The sequence below is a fragment of the Brassica oleracea genome, chromosome C5 (assembly GCF_000695525.1).
Source record: "Brassica oleracea var. oleracea cultivar TO1000 chromosome C5, BOL, whole genome shotgun sequence".
Lineage (NCBI taxonomy): Eukaryota > Viridiplantae > Streptophyta > Magnoliopsida > Brassicales > Brassicaceae > Brassica > Brassica oleracea.
In genome coordinates this window covers 33,257,830-33,270,549 of record NC_027752.1, presented here as the reverse complement: position 1 = coordinate 33,270,549, position 12,720 = coordinate 33,257,830, and the positions used below count along the sequence as shown (strand labels likewise).

At 38.1% G+C, this 12,720-nt stretch overlaps 1 pseudogene; it reads left to right on the top strand.

Moving 5' to 3' along the window:
• Window positions 1–8,478: 8,478 nt before the first annotated feature.
• On the top strand, window positions 8,479–12,329 carry LOC106345047 (annotated as a pseudogene).
• The last annotated feature ends 391 nt before the right edge of the window (window positions 12,330–12,720 follow it).

Genomic DNA, 12,720 nt, shown 5'->3' with positions numbered 1-12,720 from the left:
TCGACCAAGGTTTGGATGCACTACCTTCATATTCAGACCTTGCAAGGAAGACTCATACTCGCAAAGATGGGACCTTCATGGACGAACGAACTGAGCAACTGGTTCTAGAGGTTGAGCAAGCAGTTGAAGAGATGTTAGAAGATGGTTCTCCAGTTGGAGATAGCCAAACTTGCTCAACTGCTGGCACAACAAATTCTAAGCGCCTTCTCCTAAACCAAGAATACATCAAGGTAATAATCTCTCTTGCTCATTATATTTGTTTCTTTTTACTCTTGTATTGAAATTGTAACAAGATCAGACTGCATTTTTTGTGACTGAATTTTCTCTGTGATAATGTTATCTTGTTTTTGTGTCCTTTTCAGCGTGGAAAGACACGCAAGGGCACCATTTATGGGCTTGGCAGTGTTCAATTCAACAACAAACATCCTTCTGAGTCAGTTTCTGCTTCACTCAACCGAAACATCGGCTTGGAGACTAGGGTTTGTGGTTTGGAGACCATCACTCAGGAAATCAAGTCTGATTTCCAGACTTTGAAGTCTGATTTCCAGACTTTGAAGTCTGATGTTCAGGCTATCAAGACTGACTTCAACCAAGGGATGGCTAAAACTCAATCAAGTCTCGACATGATTCTGCAGTTTCTTCAGCCTCAAGCTTCCAATCATGCTGCATCTACTGCACAACCAACTCAGTCTCAAGCTCCACCTCAAGCTCAAGCTCCACCTCAAGGTCAAGCACCATCTCCAGCTCGTGATATGTCTCCAGCTCAAGGTGAATCACAACCTCAACACATCACCAGTAACAATTCTGAGTTAGATAGGTGGTGCAACACATTGGGTTTGTAGGTCTTAGATGTGGCTTGCCCTAAATCAAGTTTATGTATTATGTTTGAATCTTTTGAACCTTCTGAATGTTGAATCTTTTGAACCTTTTGGATGTTTAATCTTTTGAACCTTTTGAGCTTTTAAGAGGCTCAATATGTAATATAATTTATGTTTCTGTTTCAAAAAAATTGTTTCTAATTAGTTTTTTTTTTTAATTGTTGAAATACCTATTCACGAAAACGATCGTAGCAAAACAAAAACAAAGAGACGAAAACATTAATCTCTAAACCGTAGCAAATTGTGCGACGAAGTAGCCGTGTCCAAATTCGTAGCAAACAAAATAAAAGATACGAAACCGTTCGTCTCTAAATCGTAGCAACTTTCCACGTACACGTCCGTAGCATCTTCGTAGCATGTTGAAATGATTTTTGCTACGAACCGAATTTGCTAAAATCGTATAGCTACGATTTTGAAATCGTCGCATTTCGTAGCAAGCTATCCATATAGCTACGAAAAATCATTCATAGCTACGATTTTTGACCGTTGCTATTTACGGTTTTTTTACTAGTGTAGATTTCAGACTTACTGTCGCAAAATAGTCTAGCTGGTTTATTTGGCGCAAACCCCAAATCTCGTAAGAGTTGTCGTAGCCATTGCACTTCACGAGTAGCTATGGACATGGCACGATACTCTGCTTCAGCAGATGAGTGCGACACCACTTTTTGTTTCTTTGTTTTCCAAGACACTGGAGAACCTCCTATCATGGCAACGTACGCAGTCAAGGACCTTCTTGTCAATGGACAAGCTGCCCAATCGGCATCACAGTAAATAGAAACCTGTAAGTCAGTCTCTGACTTAAGCAATATACCCTGCCCGACTGTCCCTTTCAGAAACCGCACGACCCGCAATGCTGCATCCATGTGCCCTTCTCGCGGTCTCTGCATAAATTGTGACAATATGTGCACTGAGTAGGATATGTCCGGTCTTGTATTAGTAAGATAAATCAGCCTTCCTACAAGCCGTCTGTATCGTGCTGGATCCCTCGAAAAAGGGCTGTCGTCGGTAGCTAAGTGATGGTTCTGCTCCATCGGAGTTGCAGCAGTCTTTGCATCGACCAGACCAGTCTCCTTGACTATGTCCAAAGCATACTTTCTTTGACTCAACACAAATCCTTCTTTATTGCGAGCAATCTCGATTCCAAGGAAATACTTCAGTCTTCCTAAATCTTTCATGTGAAAACACTCACCAAGATATGCCTTAAACTTCTTAATTGCCTCTCCATCGTTTCCACATATAATAAGATCATCCACATAAATTAATACCCGAATCTCAACGTTTCCACGTGAGTATATGAACAAGGAGTAGTTGGACAGAGACTGAACAAACCCTGCTTTGACGAGTGCCTTTGTAAGCTTCTCAAACCAGCATCTAGGAGCCTGCTTCAATCCATAGAGCGACTTATGTAGTCGACACACCTTATTAGGATCTGAATTGTTAACACCCTGCGGAAGCTTGATATACACTTCTTCATCCAGATCACCGTGTAAGAACGCGTTCTGCACGTCCATCTGGTGCACTTCCCAGTTCTGAGTAGCTACTATCTTTAAGAGACTCTGAACCGTAGTCATCTTCGCAACTGGAGCAAAGGTTTCGTCATAGTCACACCCAGCTTTCTGACGATTTCCAAGCACAACTAGCCTTGCCTTAAAACGTTCTACTGTTCCATCGGCGTTATACTTTATCTTAAACACCCACATTGTTCCCAAGGCTACTCGCCCTGGCGGTAAATCAACTACACTCCAAGTTTTCACAACCTCAAGTGCATCAACTTCTTTGTAAACTGCTTTTGTCCACCTCTTATCGCGCATGGCCTCTTTAAAGTTCTTAGGCTCGCTATCAGCACAAAAAGCTGCAAGAAAAGCTTTGTGGCCACCAGAAAAGTTTTCATCTTAAATATATTCAGTAAGTGGAATGAGAGTGTTACCTGAGACCGGGTCGAAGAAGACGCTGAATGATTGACCGGCGAGGACGTGAGGGGTACTATTGTCGCAAACTGCCTTGTAAGTCACGTAATCATTCAGTTTCACCGAAGGCTTCTTAACCCGTTGTCCTCTGCCCAAAGTATTCTCTGTTTCTGGGGCAAGACTTGATGAAACTTCTTGTGGAATCTCACTCCTTTCTGTTTCCACAACACTCGGAACTTCTGGTCCAACTTCGATAATTGCAGGATCTTGAGAAGCCAAAATTTCTTTCGAAGAATCTGGCTGATCACAACTACTCCCCCTGCCATTGATAATCTCAACTTCGTTTGATACGAACTCATCACTAAATATCTCCAAATGAGCAAGAGGCGACTTATCTGCAACAGTTTCAGAAAAAGGAAACTCTTCTTCTCTGAAAATAACGTCACGCGACACAAAGAACTCACACGTTTCCAGATCATACAACTTCCAACCTTTCTTCCCAAAAGGATAACCAACAAACACACATCTTCGACTACGAGGAACAAACTTGTTCTTGTCACGTAATTGTTTATGTGCAAAGCACAACGAACCAAACACTCGTAACTTTGAGTAAGATGGAGTCGACCCGAACAACATCTCATGTGGACATTTTCCATTAAGTACTCTGGTTGGAGTCAGATTGATGACATGAGCTGCTGTAAGTACGGCCTCCCCCCAGAACTTGATTGGCATCATCGCCTGAAACATCAAGGATCTTGCTACATTCAACAGGTGACGATGCTTTCTTCCAACTCTACCATTCTGTTGCGGCGTCCCCACGCAGGGAGTTTGATGAATAATCCCTTTTGATTTAAAGAATGAGGAAAAACGTAGAAACTCTGTGCCATTATCACTCTGCACCTTCTTGATACGTTTCCCAAACTGTGTTTCTGCATAAGCATAGAAATTCTGAACCACTTCTTTTACCTCTGATTTTTCGAGAAGTAAATATGTCCAGACAGTACGTGATTAGTCGTCTACAATAGTCAAAAAATAGGAGGCTCCGTTTGAGGATTTTACACGATATGGCCCCCAGACATCAATATGAATCAACTCGAAACATGCTTTACTTTTATTAGAACTCGCAGGAAACAAATCTCTTGTTTGCTTAGCCTTAAAACAGACCTCGCATGAATCTAAAATTGCAGAATCTTTAACACCAGAAAACACAGATAACGAAGATAAAACTGAAAGCCCTGGATGTCCCAATCGCTGATGCCACAAGACTGAATCCTCAACCTTCACAACCTTGTTGCATCGAGCAGTTTTAACATCCGTAAAATAGTACACCCCATCACGTTCCTCACCTGCTCCAATCAGCGTCCTCGAACACCGGTCCTGCAAAACGCATAAGGTATCGGTGAAAAACGCAAAACAGTTTGAATGCCTGAGGAGCTTCGATACTGAGATTAAAAAACAGTTCAAATCCGGCACGTATAACACATCATATACAGAGATGCGATCAGACAAAGGCAATACGCCTTTCTTCTTTGCTACGGTAGTACTCCCATCTGCAAACCCAATCTTACACGAAGATATATCTTCTAAATTAATAAGAAGATTTATGTCACCAGTCATATGATGTGATGCCCCTGTATCGAGGATCACATCTCCCATATCCTTACCAGACATCTTATCCGAAGCACCACTTGACTTTTCTTGTAGAATTTGAGTGATTACTCTCCATTGTTCCGCGGTAAGCTCTGGTGCAGTCGCTCCAGGATTGGCGCTTGTAGCAAATGCTACATTTGACTGACCTCTTCCTCTACTGGCTCCACCGCGACCTCCTCCTCTACTCGCACCACGGGTTCCACGTCCTCCTCTCTCTGTAAACCACTCAGGATAGCCGATCAACTGCCAACAAGTACTCTTCTCGTGACCGGTTCTTCCACAATTTGAGCAGTTACGATCCTTTCCTCTGTATTGTGACGTTGGTAAAGCATCATGTCCTCCTCCCAACTCACCACTGTTGGTCTCACGTCGAGACACGAAACCAACTGCCTCCTGCTGCTGTTCTCGTATCTTAGCTGAGTTCAAACGATCTTCTTCCCGGATTATCTTGTTGTACACCTTTCCAAGATCTGGTAGAACATCAGCTTCTATTATAGCTGTAACAACATGACCGAAGCGTGATTCGTCCAGTCCCATAACAAACTGATGAACTCGCTCATCTTCCCTTTCTTTTTCATAAAGAGACGCTGCATCACAAGTACAAGCCGGTGGTGGTCGATATGTCTGCAACTCTTCCCACATCTTTGCAAGTCGACCATAATAATCGATCACCGCTTGTCCATCCTGCCTACACGAGGCAAGCTTCGCCATCAACTGATGTACTCGTACTTTGTTCCCTAATGAGAACCGCTCTTTGAGATGCTCCCAAAGCTTGTGTGCATCTGTGATGAAAATAACTGTAGATCTTACTTTTGGCTCGATTGATGTCCTCAACCATCCTACTATCATCGAGTTGACGCTGAGCCAAGACTCCAAATCTGCGTGTCCCTCAGATGGTTTCTTCAATGTACCATCGATGAAACCAGCCTTTCTTTTGGCTTGTAGAGCATTCATCATCTCCGTTGACCACTCGTTATAATTTTCACCTTTTAACTGAACGGAAGTGATCAAAGCTCCAGGATTATCTGACGAAAACAACGAATAAGGCGACCTCGCCCCCTTCTCGGACACGCCGGTAGTAAGCGATTTATCATCTCCCATGTCTTGTTTGTGAATGAAGAACAAGAGTTGTAATTATACCAACAAGCAGAGATCGTTTGAATTTGATCTATTGCTCTGATACCATGTTAAACTTAAGAGATTACTGAATATTTGTGCGTGCCTTATCATGAGCTTGACGCTCAATATATATACATGTTACATATCTCCTAAACCGACTATATTAGAGTATTTATCTCTAATATTTACATGATTATCTAAATAATAAACATCATTATCACAACAAAACCCGTGTTCTGATTCCCAAATTGAATATGCTTGGAGAGTAGTTAACAACTCCATTCTCATTGTTAGAGGCACCACAGATAAGCATCCTGAAACCAAGAAGATGGTTCTTGCAGGCGAAATCTTCTAGTTTAACCTTAATACAATGGTTAATCTCCATGCATGCTTAAGACCCTGTTAATAAGTGTAAACAGTAGTTGAGTTTTGTTTTGATTTGCATAAGTGGTATGTGATTGGTACGTTACCATACCATGTGAAGACAACGCTGGTGGGGTACTGAGACGGGCAGTTATACTGATGATACTGTGCGCGTAAGGAAACTGCAGATAATTGGAGAAGATTAAAATCCACCAAACTTAAACTCACATGATGATCAAGAGTTTACAAGCGTGGTTGCGGAAGATCAAGAAGAACACAAATACAAATTCTTTGTTATCTTATATAAACCATTCCCTGAATCACACACCATACGACCACCGCAGACAATGGCAATGAAATCGTGAAAAATCGCCGGAAAGTCTCCATCGGCTCAAATTTTTAACGGCGTCTCACTGGGCCTAGCCGAATCGGAATTACGCTTTCGCTTCATCCAATTCTGGGAGGCAAGAAACCCTACAAAAGGGGGTCCAACAACTACTCATCTACGAATAGGTATGTTATTTCCAATGCTTTTATCATATTTTAAAGGTTGATTTTTTGCAGATTCTGCACTAGTTTCTGGTTTTTGATTTTCCAAAATCTACTTTTTATCCAATCATGATTTTGACAAAATAGATTTCCTATTTTTTTAGGCAAACTGGTTTTTACTTCTCTTTACTCTTTCTTTCCCAAAAACCAAAATTCCTATTCTATTGGATTCTCCCTAAGAAAGTTACGTACAAAAATAAAAATGATTATTTTTTCTGTTTTTTTTGTTAGCTAATTTTAACTAAATAATGTACTATATAAGACAAAGCTATTTCACTACAAACACACAAAGCAAAGCAAAGCAAGTCAAACGTAAACCTTAAATAATGCATCCAAGTGTCAAGTTTTAGGAAGCTTGCTGATCTTCTTCGTTTCAAATCTTCTTCTCTACATCCAATCGAGAAGGTATTTTGCTCCCTGAAAATAAATTTTTGTAGTTATCAATTAATGAATATATAATATAATTATGGTTAATTTTTTAAAAAAAATTATGGATGTACATATTTTACTTATTGTTTTAAAGGTACGGTTACTATCTATTTATATTATATCTACAATAAAGAATTAAAATTTTATTCTAAAATATAATTACAGCATAAATACATGCATTGTTATATAATTATTATTATTATAACATGTACGTAGGAATTTACCTCTATAGCTATTAGTAGTTTATTTATAATATTAAGTTACATAAATTTAACTATTAATGGTGTATTTTGTTATAGGTATAGCACACCAAGGACAATCATCAAATGGCAAAGAGGTATTTATTTACTAAATAAATTATTTTAATTAACTGATTATATAGTTTAATTGACTAACTTATGTATGATATTACTATTAAAGGGAAAAATACTATGGAACGATAGCAAGGTCCATATATTTCTTGAAATATATGAAAATGAAATGGAAAAAATAAATTGGCGTACCGGTCCTTTGAAAAAAGAGAGTAAAACGAGAATTAGAAACGAATTTCAAGAAGCAACAGGTCAAAATCCAGAATGGCTTCCATTGAAAAATAAATTCTATTCTATAAAAAAATTGTATGACATTTATTGCCGATTGGGCCGTATGACTGGGGTTTCATTTCACGAGACCACAAAAGCTTTTTGTTTTAAAATATTTTAAATTTTAAAACAAAATTATGTATGCTTTGATGATAGTATTTTATTTTTTATTTTTCAATAATAGATATTTTACTATTCATAATATTTAAAATTTATTTTCTTTTAAAAGCAAAAACCAGAAACTAAAAACCAAAATCAAAAACCACCAATCAAGTTTTTCAAAAAGCCAAAATCTACTGCAAAATCAAAAACCAAAAACTAAAAACCAAAAACTAAAAACCAAGAACCAAAAGCCAAAAACCAAAAACCAAAATCTAGAATCTAACAAAACAATCATCACCTAAATCATTCTGAATTTCATCTATGTTAGAGGAAGTTTCATGTCGATTTTTGACTCATCGTATTCCCACATGTATTTTTTTCTGTGTCAATTTTACCATTGAATCATCGCTTCATCTGTTCGAAATACACTAGGCTTCCGCATACCAAAAGGTAACCTGTGCAACTATGCCTCCTCTTCTTACACAATCAGTGTTCTAGATTCTAGATAACCAGTCGAAGATAGTTACAAAGATTACGATGTTGTGATTGTTTCTAGCTTGACTTCGGTGGCTGGGCCTAATCTCTGCATCTTACAATGGATTCTTGGTGGAAGGGTAAGTGTGTTTTTGCGTTAAGGTATTTGTATTCCTTCCTTTAAAGACCTAAAATTTTGTCAAAAATGTTTTGGATTCCAGTGATATGCAGACCCACTGATATGTAATCTTCTTTGAGTAAGGAACTTCGAGATTCGAGTTTGATATTCTGTCTCGCGTTTTGGATTCCTGCTGTCAACTTCTGACTTCAAAATTGTTTTTTTTTTTTTTGTCTTGTAGAGTCGTAGGAAGAAAGGGACCGTGACTTTTAATTGTGATACTACAAGTTACTGTTTTGTGAGTAAAAATGGGGTTGCCTACTTTGAGCTCAGGCTCAATTGAGGGGAGTGAAGAGAAGAGGGGAGATGCCATTACACAGGTTCATATCAATGTCTATGATCTAACGCATGTGAACAACTACCTCTGTTGGTCTGGCTCTGGAATATACGGTATGTTTATTCTCTTTCTCTTCATGATCTGTTGTGAATAATAGTTTGATTTATGCGAACACATTGGTGGTCTTCAATGTAGTTATTGTTGCTTTGTATGAGCTTTATGACAAGCCTCCTCTGCTTTTTAAGTTTTGGAAAAGAATTTTGTTTACAACCATTATAAATTATTTCCTGAGAGAATACTATAATGTAGTGAAATAATCTTCAATCCCAGTTTTTCTGAACCAAGTGATTCATTTTGTGAACCAAATCCTAATATGAATTAGGTCAACGGATATAATTTATCATGTTATGTAGAAAGTAGTTGAGAATTTTGCTTAGGTCTTAAAATAAGATTACTGTTCTTAAAGGTTTCTGTAAAATATTGCCTTGCTACTATATGATCCTTTGGTTTTAGTTGTTGGAAATTTCACGTCTCGAGTAATTTTGGTTATGATCCTCCTTTGGTTTTCCTTCAGATTCATTCAGAAAATGCGATCTATCTATCTATCTATATAATAAAGGAGAGTTACCTCTCTCTACAGTCCTCCACCTCATCTTTTAGACCGGGACAAATTACGATACGTGGCAATCTCTTTACTCATAACTAGACATTGACCCGCGCGACCACGCGGGTATTCAATTTCAAATTTTAATTTGTGTTTTGACTAAATGTTATATTTGTGAATATAATTGTAATCGTATTACATTAAGTAAATTTATATTTTTGCGTTTTAGCGTAAAATGTATCACCAATACTTGGTGGTCGGATCCGGTGAAAACTGTTTCATTGGTGATAGTCATCTTATATTGATGACTTGTTGGTTGGTATTTCCGTTTACCTGCTTGGGATACCTTAAAGTTTTCAGTTACACACCACTCTCCAATCGAAAGGTTGCATTGTGTCGGAAACATATGAGTTCTTATTCATGATGCAAGTATTTTACCACTTTGAAAAACATTTGAAATCATATTAGAAACCATAATTATAAAAAAGCATACAAAAAATAAATGGATAAGACCATTTCGCGTGTCTCGTCAGCATAAGGAGGGTTGGGGGTTTTGTTTCCATGAGTGAAAGAGTTTAACTTGTACTCGGCATCCGCTTTTGTAAGGTTTAACCTCGTTAAGCAAGGTAAAACTTTTGTTTGTTGACATGGTGGTTTGTCTTTGCGATAGAAGGTGATAATGAAAAGTGTATGGAAATAAAATTATATATATAACCGTAGAGTAGAGAATAAGCGCTAACCTAGCTTGCAAGGGAACATCACAGAATTTAACCGTACAATACATTTGGCTTTAAAGATATTATAGTTAGCACAAAATTAGGAAATAGTTTGGATTTTAATGAATCACAATATTTGATATAGATATTTGGTGAGCCAATATTTTATATATCTTTTAGCGATAATAAATATTTCTCATTGATTACATATGGATAAACTTTAAAAGATACTATGGTTTGGATTGTGAATTTATGTATTTTGTTTGTTTAAAAAACATAGAAAAATCTAATTGGGGAAAACAATAACTAAACAAATTAATTCGATTGGTTGTAATATATTTTAGCATATAGGAATAATGTATTTATTTTGTTTGTTTAGAAAGGTTAGATAAATCTAATTTTTGTAAAATTTGGTAAATAGTAACCAAATTAATATATACATATGAATATATTAATTTCAATAAGTTGTTCGAATTTTAGGTAGAAATAAAAATAAAGTAAAACTCCATTGTATGAATTTTTTATTAATCTGGCCTGTCAGAGATGTTTTAAAAAGACCAACATCGGCTATAGATGAAGAAGTAAAGAAAATATTTTTTGTAAGTGATGTCACAAAAGTTCCCTTATGATAGCAATATGATTTTGATTTCCGTTACATTGTTGCCATTTTTGTTGGTAAAATTAGAATTAGGAAAATGTATTAATTATCTGGAAAAGACAACATTAATTAAAGATAGGATTATTTATAACTACAGTGGCATTCTAACGTAATTAAGTTCCAAAACCAAAAGGTATTTCTATTTTGTACTTTACATCTATCTATCTATTTATCTATCTATCTATTATTATAAAATACAGTTTACTCTTTTTTTGGAGCGCCACATCAGCAGCCACATAGATAAGTCGTTGATTGTGAATGGTACCACCATCTCGAAACTCTGCGTTTCATTAACTAAATCTCACGGACATCAAAAAGCTCTGGCTGAAACCAAACGCATCGGAATAAAAAATTTGGAATTTCTCACAATGATACGATTCAGCTTTACCAATCGTCCCAATCAGACATCGACGAGATCGAGAACAAGATGAACGGCGGATTCCAATCAGGTCCCGGAACCATCCTCCCCGCTCGTCCACCGAGCCCGATCCGTCCCTCAATACCCATCCCATCCTCCTCTCTCTTCGTCCAATCCAACCTCCCTGCGCTTCCGCCGTCCACCTCCCAGAAAGTGCCGCCCGTTCCAGCCCCTCCATCGCTTCCGCCGGCAGGTAACTTCGGCATCTCGAAAGTTCGAGGACGATCGGTGGGAGCGGGTTCGGGTCTCCGCCGAACACGTTGACGGAGACGGTGTGGGATACTGTGAAGAGGGATCTGTCAATGATCGTGAGTAATCTGAAGCTGGTGGTGTTTCCGAATCCGAATAGGGAGGATCCTGGGAAGGCGCTTAGGGATTGGGATCTGTGGGGACCGTTTTTCTTCATTGTGTTCTTGGGGCTTATGCTTTCATGGTCTCCCTCTGTCAAAAAGGTAATCAAAATCTTAGCTTTAAAGTTAAAGGTGGTATCTTTGTTGATTTGGGAGTTTCTCTAGAACGATGCTTAGGCTAAGGCATCCCTAGACAGTGCACTGCTGTTAGCTTTTGATTTAACACAGAGAACTGATTCAGTGAGCAATAAACAACACAATGTGGTGCTCTCTTATACTTGTAATTTTTAGTTTCATGGCTCTCTACTGTCTTGCCTGACCAGCAGTTGATGTCTATGATCCGATATGCGATTAACCATATTGTAAAGTTTACCATTAAATGTTGTGGTCACGTAAGCTATGTGTCCAAAACGATGGTTGTGGTCGGTCTTTCAGATATTCCTGCTTGAAAATGGTTTTATGAACATACTAAGAAATCAATAGGTTAAAAGAAGGCTGTTTTATTCTTTTTCTTGTGTCTGAATGCACTTTGATATATGTGATATATCTAAAAAGACATCTCTGTTCGCTTTTGGCAATGTTTAAATGTTATTAATTCTTATGGATATTAGCTACATCTGTGTTTTCATTTCCATTTAAAATTGTCCTTTCCTTGCATTTTTCATCTCGGGCTTGAGTCCCTGAAGTCATACAGCATTACTTATATACATCTGTTAGAAGAAAGAATCGTTCTTATTCTTTCCTCTGTGATTTTCAGTCCGAAGTGTTTGCTGTGGCCTTTGCGCTACTTGCAGCTGTAGCAGTGATCCTCAACACTAAATGTATCTTCTCCAAGGCGGTATATCTGCGGCTTTAAAAAAGTTAGCATTCTCTGACACAATCCTCTGAATTCACTTATGGGAGATGCTTTCGAATTCACTTTTTGTTGATTTTCACTCCTTTTGTTTTATGTATTGCAGTCAACCGTCATACAAGCCACTGTGTACAAACATCTTATCAAGGCGGGTTCAATATATTCCATAAGCGGTTTTGATGTGACTCAGAGCAATCTGAACGACTCTCCTCTGTCGATTTGACTCAATCGTCCATTTGCGTCTCCACCGTCGAAGTATGTCTCATCAGATTCTTGGAGGCTCTCCCTCTGTCTGTGATCATCTCTCTACCAGCTATATGATTGTCCATTGTAATATGTTTCTGTTTGAACTTTCTCTTTGAACTTTGATTTTTATGCAGATAAAAAATGGGGAGAGATGACACAGAAGATATGTTTGGATGATGTTGAGGTGAACCCATATGCTTGCTTTTGTTTTTAATTTCTTGGACAGTCATTGCTTCCTATTTCGTCATCCCTATACTTGATTTCCTTCGTTTCCCTTTTCTGGTCAAGCTTGGAGAGCTAGAAGCTGAACTTTTTGTAATCAAGGCAATTAATGACAATCTGTAGCCCTCTTACAATGAACTTGTGGA